The following is a 9,700-nucleotide window of genomic DNA, read 5'->3' as shown; positions in this document are numbered from 1 at the left end:
ACTTAGTTAACTAACTATTAGGTGAACTGCTGAATAAAAGTATATTTGACAGACAGAGAGATACTACTTAAACTTAGCCAAATGGTTCTATACTCCGTTTCACCTTCCGTCCGAGCACAGCGGACGCTAGGAGCCATCCCAGCCAATGCGGCGTGAGGGAGTGTCATGCGACCTTGAGCTCCCTGTGTCGCCCCGCCCCACCGGCAGGTCACGCGACTTTCTCCCGGCGCTGGATCGGCTGGGATGGCTCGTGGCGTCCACTGCGCTCGGACTGAAGGTGAAACGGAGTATAGCCGGTAGAACGGAGGCGAGTGCAGACAAACTGAAGAGAGTCTTCATTGGAGATTCACGCAGAACCTCTCTGTGCATTGAACTTAACTTCGAATCCTGAACGGATAAAATGAGTATTTTTTGTGGCCGGTCAACCTGAGCAATGCAGACGTATATTGCTGCTGGCTTCGACAGGGGTTATAATATAAATATTGGAGGCGCGATAGATCCTAATGACGTGACAGCTTCTAACTTTGCGAGACGCGTCCCCCACCTTTTGAAAGCAGATAATTTCCCTCATTAATCATATGCAGCAAGCAGGTTTTCTGAATCAAGTAATTGCGAAATTAGCCCAACTCCTTCAATGTGGTCTTTTTCGGCGAAAAGCCGCTAAGATGAATAGCCAACGCACCGGCCGGCGTTAGTGGCTAAATTAACCTGAAGCTAATCGAGCACAACCAAACTCAAGGAAAGCAGCTATCGAACCTTCCCATTCACTTGACTGCAACATTGGTGTTCCCTCCAGTGAAACACTTCGTCTGTCGACCTCAGTCCACTGTTCTACATCCTTATAAAGAAACCACTTATCAGTTACCAACCAGTCGACACTTTGAATGTGATTAGAAACAGACGAGAAATCAAAACGTTTTTCTGTGATTCCTCCTCATCCAAAAAATTGAAAGCACGCGACCGTGTGTTGTGGAGTAAACCGGCTTTCAAACACGTGATGGAAAGAAACAATCTACTGAGGCTTCACCACACTAATGAACACTCAAACAAACTTAAGAAATTTTCGGACCTTCGTCAAATTACATTGCTCGCCCCCGCGCCGACAGCACGTGTCCGCGAAAGCCATCAGAGACGCGGCGGGGCGCGGAGCGACCTGGACCGACTGGTTCCCGGTTTTCCCGCTTGGCGGCGTCCGTTTTGCTGGAGTCGCGAATACCTCCCAGTCATTTGGCGGTTTTTCAGTGGGACAATCTGGCAACACTGGACACATTTGCGCATGTATTCCCAAATGGTTTAATTCGATCTTCGAGATCATTCGACATAATTTCACGGTCCTGTATGTAGAGGTTGAATTAGCAAGAAACGTTCTGCATAGCTCTGTAGGCTTTTTTCTACACTCCAAGTTCATAGAATTGTCAGATAGGCTTTTATTTGCCTACTAAATAATCTACAGAAAATATTTGCCTGTAAGACATGGTTGCGAGCAATGTACCCTAATCGGTTTCACAAATACTGCAAAAACAAGAGAAAGTTTCAAGTTATTAACCTGACTCATTATAATGGTATAATAAATTGCTCTATGTGATGGAGGTTCCAAAAGCTTCGCTAAGAAAATAATTTAAAAAAAAAAGTGGTGAGCTTTCCTCCGCCTATGCCCCAGGACCAGTGAGCTTTTCTCCGCATCTGCCACTTTTGCTGTGAGCTTTTCTCCGGTGAGTTTTTCTCCGGTGAGCTTTTCTCCGGTGAGCTTTTCTCCGGGATTCGCAGACGGTCAGAGAGGGGTCGTACACAAAGTGCAGTGCAGGGATTGTGACGCGACCTACATCGGCGAAACGGGCAGAAAGAGGGCAACGAGATTGAAAGAACACAAAAGGGACGTTGCCAAGGCCACCCATGCCACGCGGTCCAAGACGGAACTTGTCAAACACTGCTGGCTACGTTTACATGGGCTACGTTTACATGGATGCGACAGCAGCGCATCGGATCCAGTTAGCGAATCGGATCCACTTGAACCACTACGTTTACATGGATTCGGATCGACCAGCAGCGGCACCTGGTGTCGAAGGTCACAACGCAAACCTCGTGACCTTCAGATTGTTTCCGAGGTGTCCGGTTTGCCTAGCGGCAGGCGAAGCAAAGCTCCCGTAATCCCTCGCTCGAGCACTCGATCCGATCCGCTAGCGTATACATGGAGAGTCTCGATTCGGATTGACCATCTCAAACCACCCTGTCCCAGCGGATCGGATCGGATCCGATCTGATCCGATCCGAGCTGTTTACATGGACCGATTCGATTCGTTAACTGGATCCGATGCGCTGCAGTCGCATCCATGTAAACGTAGCCACAGGCTGAGTTTACATGGATGCGATCGTAGCGAATCGAATCGAGATTAACCGCCTATGATTGGGTAGACGAGGAAGGGAAAGGAGGATCGCGGGCGCGTGACTGGTCACATCTCGATTCGATGCGCCATGGTCGCATCCATGGAAACGTAGCCACAGATGCGACTGCAGCGCATCGGATCCAGTTAACGAATCGAATCGGCCCATGTAAACAACTCGGATCGAATCGGATCGGATCCGATCCGATCCGCTGGGACGGGGTGGTTTGAGATGGTCAATCCGAATCGAGACTCTCCATGTATACGCTAGCGGATCGGATCGAGTGCTCGAGCGAGGGATTACGGGAGCTTTGCTTTGCATGCCGCTAGGCAAACCGGACGCCTCGGAAACAGTCTGAAGGTCACGAGGTTTGCGTTGTGACCCTTCGACACGAGGTGCCGCTACTGGTCGATCCGAATCCATGTAAACGTAGTGGTTGAAGTGGATCCGATTCGCTAGCTGGATCCGATGCGCTGCTGTCGCATCCATGTAAACGTAGCCACAGTTTCGACCTGGACAATGCGACGACGCTGGCCCGAGAACAAAGGTGGGGGCAAAGAAAATTCGTCAAGTCCTGGTTCATTCGCCGTGACGCATCGGTGTGCAACACCAACCGTGGCCCCCTGCCGGACGTTTACGGGGACGTGTGTGATAAGTAGACTGGTCGACCTCACCTCATTTGTGTCAGTGTATACTGAAGATGCCACCTGCATAGGTGGCGAAACGTCTGTACCTTTTGTTATTAATTTGTTCTGTTAAGTCGGAGTAAACCTTTTTAATCAGGCTAGTTTTAAGGCGTACCCGTTCAGTGGTTTACGCATAATACATAATATCATGCTCAAACGGATCAAGCTTCTGCTCGGACAACATCATCAGTTTTCTTCAGTGTAAACGGATATAAGGATTGAAAGATCGCAAACAGCTGCTTTGCAGACGGCTGGTTGCGGAAATTTACGCCGTCTGTAACTATCTCTACGGCAGCCGAGCTGCTTGAAGACATCGCAACTATAAACTACAGGTTGCAGTTGCCAACGTTTGTAGATAAACGTTGGTATACTCCGCGACAACTTTTCTTGGCAATGCAGTGGAAGGTACGTCCCGCGTCCCCTCTCCCATTTTGAGTGTACGCAAGGAGGAGAGCTTGCGTACACTCAAAACGGGAGAGGGGACGCGGGACGTACCTTCCACTGCATTGCCAAGAAAAGTTGTCGCGGAGTAGCATAGAGATCATACATACTAACTCTAGAGGAAAAGGTCCGCCATTTTCCCATGCATTCTGGCTGCCGCAAGCGGCGGAGTATGCAGGCCATAGAGATCATACATACTAACTCTCAAGGAGGTTAGAAGTAGTAGGAGGGGGCACGTTGCAATATTGGTGGAGCCTAGTCATAAAAAGTTTAAACGATTTTGTGCCCAGCGTGACCGCAGATCTCTCTGGCGATTGGTGCGCGTGACATGTCACGTGTGAGATGGATGGTTGATTGTAGAAGGACTCCTTGCAGGCTTGCGCGCGCTCGGTCTGGTAGTTTTTATCAGATCGAAGTCTAGACTGTGGTGTATTCTAGTACCCCATAGCAAGACGAAGGCTAGCTACGGTCACGTGATGTGGTCACGTTGGCATGGTAGGTGAGGAGAGTAAGGAGGAAAATGAGAAAGAGGCGAGGCGTCAAGGGAGCATGGCTTGTGAAGGCTACGCGGCCGACGTCATGCCCTCTCCTACCCTTCTATTCTCCATGCTAACTCTAGAGGAAAAGGTCCGCCATTTTCCCATGCATTCTGGCTGCCGCAAGCGGCGGAGTACGCAGACCATAGAGATCATACATACTAACTCTAGAGGAAAAGGTCCGCCATTTTCCCATACATTCTGGCTGCCGCAAGCGACGGATCATGCAGGCAGACCCTCGGGGTCCCAAACACGGTTACATCATCAGAGCAGTTTCGTGAACCTCAACAATCCACGAACTTACCGGTGGAAAGATATTCGCGTTCCTTTCGAAGCTTTATCTTTGCATAGCGCAAACCATATACCCGGCTTCGCCGGTGGGGCGCGGGTGGGCACGGTTGAGGAATACGAAACTGCGCAACCACCAGATTTCCGAGATTTCGACAGAAGGGAAGTTAATGCAGCGCAATGACTTTATTGCTTATTATAGCGTTAGAATAGCTCAGAATTTAGTTGACAACGTTAAATTATCACTGTTTATATTGCTGAAAGTTTTCACTCTTCGCGTTTACCATGGCAACGTTGCTTTCTTTCTCTCGTGTTCTGTCGCTCTCTTTTGCGATCGTTCACTCGGGACCCCGGGTGTCGGCGCACGGGATTTGCCACTCCTCCTCACCTACCTTTACCCCCCTGACGCAGACAGACCCTCGGGGTCCCACATAATTACCAACTGCCTTCGATTTCACAAATATATCATCAGAGCAGTGTCATGAACTTCGACAATCCACGAACTTACCGGTGGAAAGATATTCGCGTTCCTTTCGAAGCTTTCTATTTGCACAGCACGCAGATGTACGGCCTCCCGTCAACATTCAACTAAACCAGATAACCGGCTTCGGTTATATGGTTTAGTTTCGTATTTCCGGGCGCGGCCACCCGCGCCCGGAAATACGAAACCGCGCAGCTACCAGATTTTCGAGATTTCGACAGAAGGGAAGTTAATGCAGCGCAATGAGTATGCTGCTTTTTATAAACCTTAGAATAGCTCAGAATTTAGTTTGCAACGTTAAATTATCACTGTTTATATTGCTGAGAGTTTTCAGTCTTCGCGATTACCATTGCGACTGTCGTCCCTCAACTGGCAACATTGGTTTCTTTCTCTCGTGTTATGTCGCTCTCTTTCGCGATCTTTCACTCGGGACCCAGGATGTAGGCGCGCGGGATTTGCCACTCCTCCTCACCCACCTTTACCCCCCTGATGTAGGCAGACCCTCGGGGTCCTACATGGTTACCAACTGCCTTCGATTTCACAAATATATCATCAGGGCAGTTTTATGAACTTCAACAATCCACGAACTTACCGGTGGAAAGATATTCGCGCTCCTTTCGAAGCTTTCTTTTTGCATAGCACGCAGATGTACGGCCTCCCGTCAACACTAAACTAAACCAGATAACGGACTTCGGTTATCTGGTTTAGTTTCGTATTTCCGGGCGCGGCACCCGCACCCGGAAATACGAAACCGCGCAACTACCAGATTTTCGAGATTTCGACAGAAGGGAAGTTAATGCAGCGTAATGAGTATGCTGCTTTTTATAAACCTTAGAATAGCTCAAAATTTAGTTTTCAACGTTAAATTATCACTGTTTATATTGCTGAGAGTTTTCAGTCTTCGCGATTACCATTGCGACTGTCGTCCTTCAGCTGGCAACATTGGTTTCTTTCTCTCGCGTTTTGTCGCTCTCTTTCGCGATCTTTCACTCGGGACCCAGGATGTCGGCGCGCGGGATTTGCCACTCCTCCTCACCCACCTTTACCCCCCTGCGGAGTAGCGACTGCATTCTCACATTCCCACGCATCACTCGGAACAGAAAGGCGCTAGTTTCGGTTTGAAGTCGGTACCTTTTCTAGAACATAGATGGCGGCAGCATTAGTCTTCTGCACTCGGAGCCTTTGGGGCTCTGCATTTGGCGAGTTCGTTTGAGTACAGTGTACTAGAATACTTGGGTAGTGTTGGGACCGGAGCGGCTCGGCAACGGGAGCTCGTGAGGACGCGTGTATTGACAGTTCGTGGCGGCGCTGTAGTCGAGGTATTCGGCTCGCGCAGCCCGCCTTTTTTTTTTTTTTTTTTTCTTTTTTTCTTTTTTTTTTTGAGTGGTGCATGTAGCGAAAGCTAGGAGCGCGAGCTCATAGCGTTGGCAGCTGCCCTTGGTGCACGGGAGCTCGTGCCGCCGAGATGTGCCCTAGAGCAAGGAGCTCGCTCTTGTAGCCTTTCCTGCGGTACAACAGAAGGTGAAACAGAGTATTAGCGGCGAGATGTTTTAGTGGCGCCCTCCTGTGGTTACCTTTCGTGACGTCATTACCTCACGAACAACAGGTTCGATGGTGTTTGTAAGGAGCGTGGTGGAAGCTTGAAATCATTGCGCTCTTAAAGCAACACTACCAGCACCGTCGAAATTGAAGTTCTTCCATTCCTCTTATTTCCGTCGATGATAAATCCTTTGCTGACGTCATAGTCAGCATTCGGCCAATCGCGGAAGGCCGACCACAGCGACGCTTTCGATCGCGCACGTCGCCAATAGACCTTTCCAGCGGCAGTCTCGAACGAAGCGATTTCCAGCGCGCATCCCTGGTTTTGAGAGTGTACGTCTGTGTTGCCCGACTGCGCTGAGCTGTGGGTTTTCTCGTCAGTAGGCTGTGGCAGCCTGCGTAGGAGCAATTTTGAAAGCTGGTGGCGGCAAAATCGACTCGCTTTATTTTTTCTTTCGTGTTCTATGGCAAAGAGAATTTCTCGAAATTATTAGGAAAGCGTTGAACTATTTTTGAGAACAACAACAAACAAATGAAAGCTATTTTCGGCGAGTCCGTGCGCGACAGAACAAATGCAACTGAGATGTTTGTTCCATTTTATGCTGATCTTTTTAATGACACCATACACTCAGACGTGGCAACCTACAAAGATCTTAAATGTCCAACATATTTGACCACACCAGAGGATAGCCGAACTGCAAGGGTATTGCCCCCTCACTATATGAAATTCAACGAGTATCATCAATCGAACAACATATATTGTACGTACCCCACGGTGCCGCGTTATCCGAACAGGATTTGAGGAAGGTCTCAAATAACACAGCATATCCAATATATAGTGTCGACGATAGTCACTTCACGACGATCGGACGAAATCCGGCTTGTCTTGGGGTACGTTTTGAAGAGGGATGCTTTTTTACGCAGTTCTAAAGCAAATGAACGAACGTGTCTATTCAGAATTTCAGTTCCACCATACCCCGGACTAGGGTGCCTACATGTTTCCGGAAACATGTAGGCACCCTACCCCGGACCCTATCAGCTACTTCTCGCCAAGACCGGGAACATATCCGGGAAGGCTTTTCGGAGATTATCTCAACGGAAATAATCCTTGAAGAACGTCGAACGGCCAGCGTCGCGGGCTGCTTGACGTTAGCTTTCTTCGCTCGCTCTCTTTGTTCATTTCCTGCGAAGGTCCAGCAGGCTACGAGCCCTGGTATTCCCTGGTTCTCACAGTGGAAGATTACAAAAACACGCAAGCGTCCTGAACAGGCAAATAGAGTAAACACTTTCAAGGAAAGCCGGCGAACTCCGAACACACAATACAGGAGGGGAGTCGCGCTGACCGGGTTTCCACAGCTCAGGCGGGTGGCAGAAAATTTTTGGCTGATAGGGGTCGCTCGAGTCGCAAAATGGCGGCGGCCAGCGAGCAGTTTAAAAAAAATCAGTATTTCAAATCTTTTTTTTTTTTTTTAATTTTTGCGGTAGGCAAAGGGTTAATGAAATGTTTGATGGGCCATGTTGCAATTGCAGATTTAAAGGGAGCCATCATTAAAGGCCAACTTAATTTAAAAAGTTCGCGAACAAACAACGAGCTTTGAGCGAAAGTAACAAGGCGTTCGTTTTTGTTGTGTTTGTCCGTCCATTTTCGTTTCTTCCTCAATCTTAATTATCTCTACCAACCCGCTCGTTCTGTCCTGAGATATTCATAGCTAAAATTTTGCCTTTCTTCACTTAATTAAAGAAAACTGCGGGCTGAAAGCGCGAATGAGGTTGTGCTGATATTGATGCGTAGAAGAATGACGCAGGTTGTTCCTGTCCCTCGTCACTAACTCGACAGCGTTTCTTCGGTGGACTCGCCGGCGCCACACATCAAGACGACTAAGTTACTATTCTACGCATTATTTTCATAACGCGGTTTCTGAATCAAGCGAAGAAAGCAAACTTTTACGATTAATTTTGCGAACCTCGTTGCCTTTTCGCGAATTGTCGAAATTGTATTTGCCTTTAATAATGACTCCTTTTAAAACTGCAATTGCACCATGGCCAATTAAGCCGTTAATAAACAAGTTAACTAACAGAACTTGGTTCATTATTAAACATTGCAACGGTTATTCAGCCATTCATTGTCCACCGAGCCCTACAGATATAACGAAAGACGGCATCCACATCCTTTTTTTTTTGTAAAATATGTAAAGTTCTGTAAAGAATAAAACAAAATCACCCTGAATGTCTGCGTGAACCAGATACGCCCCCTGTGGAACCGTGGGTGTTTCCCTTCGAATACCCAGCTCAGGCGAGACTTACCTCGTTGTCAGAAAGCAGCCGTCGGTTAAATGTATTGTTGTGAGCGTGTAGGTTTCAGATGGTTTACCCTCAAGAGGATGATGCGCTGCATATTGTAACCATGTATGCGCTGCACATTGTAGCCATTATTTCAATGCCGTGCTGTAAACTATTACAACTTTTTCCTTGCCTGATCTACGTGTGCTCATGTTTTCTGCTCAAAATGATGTGAAATAGTTTCTTGTTTTCTTTGAATCTTACAAAGCATTACTTGTTCAGCCCACAATGTCTCAGTTTTTGGACAGTTAAATGTTAAAACGTGTGATAAAAATTGTCACGGCTTATAAGCCATTTCTTACAAGTGAACGTCGGGTGATTCTCGGATGATCGTGGCAGCCACGAAGAAATAGAAGATTCTCACCCCTTTGCGACCGTCGCTTGAGTGATTCGTCGCATAAATGGACACAAGAATGAGTGACAAGTGAAGCGAGCTGACTAAGGTCAAGAAAAAAAAGACGGGCAGAAAAGAAGACAGAGAAGTTAACCTGGGGTATTAAAAACATACTAAAACAATCTCGAACTTTAGTATGTGCCGTTTCGTTCCGTTATAAAATAAGATAGGAAAAAAAAAAAAAAAAAACTGCTTCCGAGTTTTAGATATTCCTTTCAAATATCTAATGTTCGGCATTTGGGACCAAGGAAATGGGCATTTCATTTAAAATGCTCACCCTCCGACAAACCGAAACCGCTTCTTTAAAGTCGCAATTGTTTTTATGTAAAGGAAGGGTAATGTAGCTTGTACCGTCCAATATATTGAAGCATCATGTTGCTAACGATCGTGCCGCAGCGTAATTGATGACGCGGTACGACTGCTGGCAGGTCGTAGCTGTATCAGAAATCCTACGTGCACTCCACCAAAGCGGCAACAAATAGCGAGTTCGTTTCACGGCACTCGTGCCCACGCGTGCCCACTCGCAGCGTGGAACGGGTTCGTTTCGGCCGGCACTCCACGAGCGGTTGCACTCTCCGAGTTCGTTTCAGCGCTGACACCCCACTCGTGCATGC

This window comes from Ixodes scapularis, unplaced genomic scaffold (assembly GCF_016920785.2).
Source record: "Ixodes scapularis isolate PalLabHiFi unplaced genomic scaffold, ASM1692078v2 PGA_scaffold2__306_contigs__length_199485367, whole genome shotgun sequence".
Taxonomy (NCBI): domain Eukaryota; kingdom Metazoa; phylum Arthropoda; class Arachnida; order Ixodida; family Ixodidae; genus Ixodes; species Ixodes scapularis.
Note: the sequence above shows the minus strand (reverse complement) of the source record.